This window comes from Convolutriloba macropyga, chromosome 9 (genome assembly GCF_964194025.1).
Source record: "Convolutriloba macropyga chromosome 9, txConMacr16.3, whole genome shotgun sequence".
NCBI lineage: Eukaryota > Metazoa > Xenacoelomorpha > Acoela > Convolutidae > Convolutriloba > Convolutriloba macropyga.
In genome coordinates, this window is record NC_134476.1 from 42,157,704 (window position 1) to 42,166,638 (window position 8,935).

The window sequence follows — 8,935 nt, forward strand, 5'->3', positions numbered from 1 at the left end:
ATGAATACTCAAGAAATATCCTATGTTATGCACACGCATAAAAAAAGTCAAAGAACCACATTGCGAAACCATCCATGAGAGAAAACTTCACCCCTATACAACAAAAAGGAAGAAGGGTAACATTACACCTACTTGGAGAAGTAGAAAACGAAATTAAAATGTTAATCGAGGAAAAACAGATCGTTAAATTAGCAAAATGTTCGGATGAAAATTTCACAAGCCCGGTAGTGATAACAGTTGGTTATGACAAGAGTGCAAAAATTGCTCTTGACTTAAAAAATCTCAATGACGCAATACAAATAATTAAACATCCAATGCAAAGCATTGCCCACCTAATAGATGAAAAGGCAATATATATCTTCGAACGGAAACAAGAAACCAGCCAATTCTATTTCGCTAAGATCGTCCTCAAATATGCCTATATTAAAATTCCTTTGGACACTAGTATCCAAAAACTTTGCAATTTTAGTATATTAGGCGGTAAAGCAACCGGAAAATATCGTTTCATCAATGGTTTGATGAAACATTATGACATGCCTGCCACATTTCAAAAAACCATAGACAAAACGCTGGAAAACATTAACTATAAGTTCGCAATCCTAGATGACATATTAATCATTACAAAAGCCTCACTAAACCAACAAGAAAAGGAAATGGACGAAGTCCTAAACCTACTAGACAGAGAAAATTTAGCAAAAAATTACAGAAACGTAAATTTGCCAAACAAAACCTCACATGATTGGTATTCAAAATAAATCCAAATGGAATAATAGCAACACAGAAAAAATACGACTCCACATCAAAACTGGAGATCCCAGAAACCTAAAACAATTACGCTCGCTTATGGGATGTATCCACCACCTAATAAAATTCACGACTAACCTGGCTACATTAAGTGAACCACTCGGGCCGTTGCTATCAAAAAGCAACCTCAAACCGCAAAATAAACTGTATTGGAAACAAATCCACACGGATTGTTCACAAAAATAAAAGAAGCAACCAAAGCGATAACTGAAAACAGATTATTCGACGTAAAATGCCCTACAAGAGTACGCTGTGATGCGAGCAAAAGAGGCTTAGGTGCATGATTAAAACAATATGTAGACACCGCGTGGCACCCAATAGCGTATGCGAGCTGTTTTTTAAACAACTTAGAGAGACGGTATGGTACTAATGAATTAGAACTGCCGGCTGTAGTTTGGGAATTAGAACATTTCAAATATTACTTATAAGGGTCCAAGTTTACACTCCAAACGGACCATCAGACACTTCTCAGTGCACTCAAAAGAAATAGAGGCAATAAAACGTATCAAAGCCGTTTAACGAGGTGGGTAGATAGACTCCTCCCATTTTACTTCTCGGTAGAACACATTCCGCCGCAAAAACATGGGGTTTGCAGGTTACCTCAGCAGAAACCTTCAGGCGAACCGATACTCCCTCAGATAGAGATAGAAATTTTGTCACTAACACCATAGATGAAATCAAACACGCATTATTACGCAATAATATAGCTCCACATGGAGCGACTAAATCGAACTATGCAAACAAGTACAAACAATAATATGAAGTTATTAATACTAGTCACACAAAAACGAACAAAACAACCGCTTTCTGCCATTTACCGCACGCAATTCAGTCGATTTCCTTGCCTCACATTTTAAATTCTTCAAAACAACACTTTTCATCCAACACTAAATTAGTCGCTATTACAACAAGCGCGAATCCGTTTAAAGAAGAAACTTTCAAAATTCAAAAAAAGAAGAAGTTCAGGGCCACAAACTCAGGAAGAGCAATCCATATGGACCAGTCCAACCCGATAAGCTGTAGCTAATCAAACTCATTTCATCTATAATAAAAGAAAAGGAATAGATCCCATAGATTTATCTATACATAAAACTTATAGGGTTTTATGTTTAGATGCTTCCCCACTCCTCTGTACCGTACCGATTGACACCACTCCCCTGTACCGATTGACGCTTCCCCACACCCCTGTACCGTGGAAATCTTAACCGCGTTATCAACGAAAAGTTTATAGCACAAGTGTCCAAAAAAGAACTTAGCCCCATTATTGACTTCGGAAAAAAACGGCGAGTGAGAGTTATCAGACTCTCCAACCGGAAGCCTAAATTACGACAATAATTGTGTTATCCATAACGAGCTCAAAGGCATGGTATTAGAGACAATACACAATAAACATCCCGGACAGGCAGAGATATTGGCCCTCGCAAAATTTAAATGGTACCCTCATATACACTCAGACTTCGTAGCCCAGGCTCAATCATGCCGCCATTGCACAGACAAGGGTGAAAACCTAAAATCCTTAATTCTTAAAACACAATTAGGAAAATTACCTCCGCTTTCTGAACCCAATGGAGAAGTCCAAATGAAATTCGCGGGACCCATCCCATTTAAAAATAATGTACAATCAAAATACATCCTAGTAACGGTAGACAGGTTATCCTGATACCCGCATGCGGAATCATTCAAAAACTGTGACACAAATACCGCAATAGATTACTTTGACAGTTATTGCAAAATACATGGCTTACCTAGTGTTGGCGCCACTTCAAATCAGCTACAAAAGCCATCAGAGAGCAAGAAATACCTTTTGAAACTGAAAAAACTCACTTCAAATACTGTAGATTCGAGGCATTTAGAGCCACGCAATAACTATCTATGCTATTGTCAATAAAAGTAAACAATGCAGTAATTTGACATTTACTATGTAAACAATGACCTAAATCTTTTTCTTGATTAACCAGTAGCGATGATGTTATAATCAGAATCCAGTAGCGATGATGTTATAATTGATAAAAATTTGACTATTTACTTTAACCCAATTGTTTGAATAGTGAAATCCAATTTTATTTAGAACCATTAGAAACTGTTACAAAGAGCAGTTGACTAAAACTTGATATAGACTAAAACTTGATTCTTTAACAACTTTAGTCTTCTTTACTAAGTGTTGCTAGATCTTAAGATCTTGCGAATTCCAAGTTTGTTGAGCCAACTTGACGATAAGTTAGCAACAATACTAGCTACTGGTTGACGCCTTACAAACTTCAGCATGAGTTTGAATATATTTCATTACTAAGGGTTTTCTTAACTTCAATAAACAAAATTGAAGTTACAGTCTTTTGAGTACGTCCGATCGAATAATTATTTCTGCGAGATCTGGAACCAGGCTGTGACATATCGGATCCGCTGGGAATTGTGAGCAGCCGCAACATTTGGTTAGTCGACCAGGATATCAACAAAAACACAAAGAGCAGCGAATCTTCGATTCAATTTGGTGGAACAAAACCGAAATCTTTACGATAACGGGAAAAAACCCCAATAGACATTGGAAGACAACTGACTACAAGATGTCAGGCCAACTCAAGAATTTAGAAAGCGCATTAGCTGATTTGCTCAAAACATTTGATGGACACCTCATTGATGTGAAAAGTCACTTGGCTCAGAAGAAAAGAGTGTCCGCAAAAAGAGCATATCAATGTTTCTTCGAAACTTACGATGAACTCGAAGAAAACAGAAAACAGCTGTGGTTACTGTTAAAATCAAAATATTTTGAAAATTTCGACGGTGACACAAAGCGTATCTTAAAAGAAAACAGTTAAGTTTTGTGATGGGTAGTTGAAAAGATATCCTTTCTCGGAGACATTGAAAGTTTCTGCACAGAAGTCTTTGACTGTCGGAAAGACACCTTGCGACTCTACACAATGTCAGAAAAATGCGAATCGTTTTATAGAGAAGCAGCGAAAATGGAAGAGGAGTTCGGATCAGAAAATTTAGACGACACCCGTAAACAAGTTTTGTGCAGTAAACTGGAAAAGTTAATAAGGAAACTAGATTCACATGCAGCAATTATACAAATCGTGAAGCCGGATATTGCTATATATTGGTTGACAAGATTAAACGAGAATAAGGATTATCATCGAGGCCTACTAAAACAATATCAGCAAACCGCAGAGATTGGAAATCAAACATCGCTAGTGTCATCCACATTGGCTGGTAACCAAGAACCAAACGAGAATGTAGTTGTTACAGAAAAGGGAGCGATAGAAAACGTAGAAGAGAAAGTCGAGGTCTCTTCCAGGCATTCTGCTACACACAGAAAAAGAAAACAATACCAGCCAACTCGCGACAGATCGAAGAAATGGAGCTCGAAAACCTAAGAACTAAGAAAGAAACAGAGAAACAACTGTGAGAGTGGCATTTGGAGTTTGAGCAAGAGCGTGAAGAAATAGAACTTCTTCGCCAGGAAGAAGAATTAAGTTTACAACAGCAACAACTACAACAACAACGAGAACAAAGTTACGCTTACAACAACAACAACAACAGCAACAACAAGAACAGGAATTACCTCTGGATGCAACAACAAGAAGACAAGATGCAACAACAAGAAGACAAATGCGTCTTTGACAGCAAGAGCGAGCACTGGAAAACAGACGAAAAAAAGCAGAGGCTGACGAAGAAGAAAGGCGTCTGAAATTTGAGCTGACCAAAGGAAGCTCAAGGGCATCTGGATCAGTTGCAAATGAGTTAGAAAGTGTTAGATCAAGACGCAACCATGGACGAAAAGCCGGGTGGGCAGAATCAGTGGCTCAACAGTCTGTCCCCAGACGGCCACTATCTCCAAACGTTGTTATCAACCCTCCACGAATGTCACAAAGGACAGAGTTGACAAACTTCTCAGCACCTATACGAAAACTACCCCGCTGTTCCAACCGGGTGAGGGACTTTTCTCAACGCAACTGACAGAACCGAGCATTCTCAAGAAACCAGAAATCCGTAAGCCAATTAGAGTAACGGAACCACCAGCGTCGTTGACAAGGACGTCATTTCAGCAGCAGGGAACGTCAGCAGTTCAAGACAGAAACAGAAGTCAGTTTCCCATTAACAACTTTCAAAACAGGTCTGCCGAGAGCAGAAACAGGAACACACTAAATGAAACCACTGCCCAAGTCATTTACCTACCAGTACCAACGCATTGGTGCCAATAGCTTGCAAAAACAAAAGCTAACTGAGTTGTTAGGAGATTCTCTGTAATGGCCAGAGCAGTCGGGCTTTTTTGATGTCGTTGTTCATCAAAAGCCAATCATTGATACGGAAAAGATGCAATACCTGAAGACAAGTCTTACGGGTCAAAAAAAGCAGCAATATCGGGAATGGGATTCAGCTCACAATCATACTATCAGGCTTTGGAATTATTCTGTGAGAAGTCTGGCAGATCAGATGTCTTAGTCAACGCGCATTTCAAGAATGTACATACGCATCCTCCAAATCGGCACAACGATTCTGCGAGCATCGTCAAATTTGCAAATGTGGTTACGAATGTGGTGAACGCTTTCATTCAACTTGGATACTCGTCCAACGTAGAATCATAAGGAGGGCTAAGTTCAACAACGAGAAAACTTTCTCCGCAACTGTGAGGTTGCAGTATAAGCAAGATCGTCGACTACTGAGAGGCAGTTTGATTGTTTACAAAGAATGGCTTGCCTCCAAAGCAGTAATTTATGAGAACTCGTCGTTTGACAGAAATGAATTTCAAACCCGTGATAAACTGAAGACGAATATCTTTGCTTTAATCGCTGGAGAATCGAGCAAAACCAAGAATTTCGAATGTCCTTTCAAAGATGGACAACACCCTATTTAGACGTGTGAAAAATTCAAATCAATGAACGTAAATGAACGACAAGAGCATGTTCAGAAGTTCCGACTGTGTTTCAATTGTTTGAGACCATGTCACATGTCGATAGCCTGCAAAAGCAGGACATGTAATGTACCCAGCTGTGGAAGGTAACACAACAGATTGTTTCAAAGCGATTTACCGAAGAAGGATACTATAAAGAATGTCTCAGAGGCTATTACGAAAGTAGCAACTAACATCACCCAAGGAGGACCCCTAGTGGTGCTAATCAAGCTGACAAAAAGAGATTTAAGCCTAAGTGTACTAGCAATATGTGATTCTGGATCCTCAATTTCATTTGTAGACAAGTCAGTGGTGTCTAAACTTCAACTTCAAGGTTAAAAAGCGTCTTTATCAGTAGCAGGGATCCATGGCTCACAAGATCTGAAGACTGAAATAGTGCCGATAGCTGTTTCAGCGCATGAGGAGTCCCGACCCTTGACAACAGTGCAGTTCTACGTGCATGAGAAATTGAAGTTGGGTGACCAGATTGTAGATCTGAAAGGGTTGAAAAATCGCTACCCCGATCTGAGGAATTTGCCAAATCAGAGCTACAATCTAAAAGAGTTTCAAGTGATTTTTTGACAACACTGTTACAACATTCATCACCCTATCTAATTCAAGAGATCAGAAGACAAAACTGCACCATGGGCAATGAAATCAAAGATCTGCTGGGCCTTAAGTGGTCCGCTAACAGCGAAGCAGGCAGCAACTCTTGTTACAACAGCAACATCAATAGCGGATAATGAACTATCAAAACAGTTGAGTAAGTGCTGGGATATCGAGTCCTATGCTTCCAACTGCGATGTCACTGTCACCGGGCATTCAAAAGAAGAGCAACGAGCAATCAAGACGTTGGATCAACGGTGAAGGATACGCAGTTGGATTTCTGTGACGAGAGGACAAAGTTAATTTACCAAAAAACTTCAACACTGCAATGGTGCAACTGAAGTCTCTAGAAGGGCGCCTGAAGAAATACTAAACGCTAAAGTGGCGCTGCCAACAAACCGTTGACACGGATTTCAGTGCTGGATATGTTCGGAAAGTTGATCAAACTGAACTAAATGAAACCAATGACAAACTGCAGTAGTATTTATCGCATCATCCTGTCATAAACCCGCATTTTTCTATAAAAAGTCAGAAGAATATGCAACGCAGCAGCTAAGCACCAAGATGCAGCCCTCAACGACAAACTTTTATCTGGACCAGACCTGTTGGGGAGTCTGATCGGAATTTTTTTTCGCTTCCGAAAACATCAAATAGTGATTTCAGCCGACATATAAGCGATGTTTTTTCTAGTTGCTGTCCCTGGCGATGACAACCGATGCTTACGCTTACAATTTCTCTGACGAGAAGATTCAGAGCAGAGAATAGAAGTCTACGAGTATACACGACACGTTTTTGTGGCAAAAATTCTTCGACTTGTGCAAATTACGCTTTGCACCAAGTGGCGAAAGATAACCCAGTCAACGAAGAAGGTCTCGTCAGAACGGTTCATCAAAACTTCTTTATGGACGATTTCCTCAAGTCAGTCAGAACCCCTCAAGAAGCAATCGAAATCTACAAGAAATTCAGAGACGTCCTTATCAAAGGTGGATATATATTGACGAAATGGATAACAAGTGACAACTAATTCAAGTCACACATCCCAGAGACAGACAGGTCAACGAAAGTGGTGAAAAGTTTCGAAGCAGAACCACAATCATCTTCAATCCTTGGACTAAACTGGAATGTGGAAACAAGCAATCTTAATGTCTGTCGAGGAACTGAGCAAGAAGTTCCAGTAAAAACAACTCAGAGAATTGTACTATGCTTTGTCTCAGCAGTGTTCGACCCTTGGGATATGCTCACCCTTCACGATAAGAATGCGGTTTCTACTCAAAAACATTTTGGGCAGCAAAAGGGACAAGCATGGGACAAAGAGTTGTCAGCAGAACACTCAAAACTATTCAGTGACGGGTGCTCTGATTTTAGAGAAATAAGGACGATGTCAAAAAATCGATTTTTTTTCGAAAACGGATGTACAAACTTGAAAGTACACATTTTCAGTGCCCATTCAGAAGAAGCGTTGTGCATTGTGGCATATCTGCAAGACGAAGCAACGTTGAAACTCAACTATGTGATAGGGAAATGTCTTGTGGCATCCATCAGACATATGACAATACCGAAGTTTGAACTCTATACGCAGTTTACGGAGTTCGTCCCAGAAAACAGATACTCAGCAAACAGGATCTCAGAATTGACAAAATCTATCATTGGACCGACTCATCAACGGTGCTAAAGTGGCTAAAAGCAGCGCACAAGAAACAACAAGTGTTTGTTGCCAACAGTGCAGCAGAATTTCTGGAAAACTCTTCGATGGATCAATGGAGACACGTCAAACGTGTTGAAAACCCCGCCGACATCGGAACCCGAAGAATGTCCATCGAAAGATTAATGGTGTCCATTTGAAAAAAAATTCAATCCACCTGGAGCCCCACACTTTTGTGACGAGAGGACAAAGTGAAGTTACCAAAAAACTTCAACACTGCAATGGGGCAACTGAAGTCTCTAGAAGGGCGCCTGAAGAAATACGAAAGGCTAAAGTGGCGCTGCCAACAAACCGTTGACACGGATTTCAGTGCTGGATATGTTTGGAAAGTTGATCAAACTGAACTAAATGAAACCATTGACAAACTGCAGTAGTATTTACCGCATCATCCTGTCATAAACCCGCATTTTTCTATAAAAAAGTCAGAAGAATATGCAACGCAGCAGCAAAGTACCAAGATGCAGCCCTCAACGGCAAACTTCTATCTGGACCAGACCTGTTGGGGAGTCTGATCGGAATTTTTTTTCGCTTCCGAAAACATCAATTAGTGATTTCAGCCGACATATAAGCGATGTTTTTTCTAGTTGCTGTCCCTGGCGATGACAACCGATGCTTACGCTTACAATTTCTCTGACGAGAAGATTCAGAGCAGAGAATAGAAGTCTACGAGTATACACGACACGTTTTTGGGGCAAAAATTTTTCGACTTGTGCAAATTACGCTTTGCACCAAGTGGCGAAATATAATCCAGTCAACGAAAAAGGTCTTGTCAGAACGGTTCAGCAAAACTTCTATGTGGACGATTTCCTCAATTCAGTCAGAACCCCTCAAGAAGCAATCGAAATCTACAAGAAATTCAGAGACGTCCTTATCAAAGGTGGATTTATATTGACGAAATGGATAACAAGTGACAACTAATTCACATCCCAGAGAGA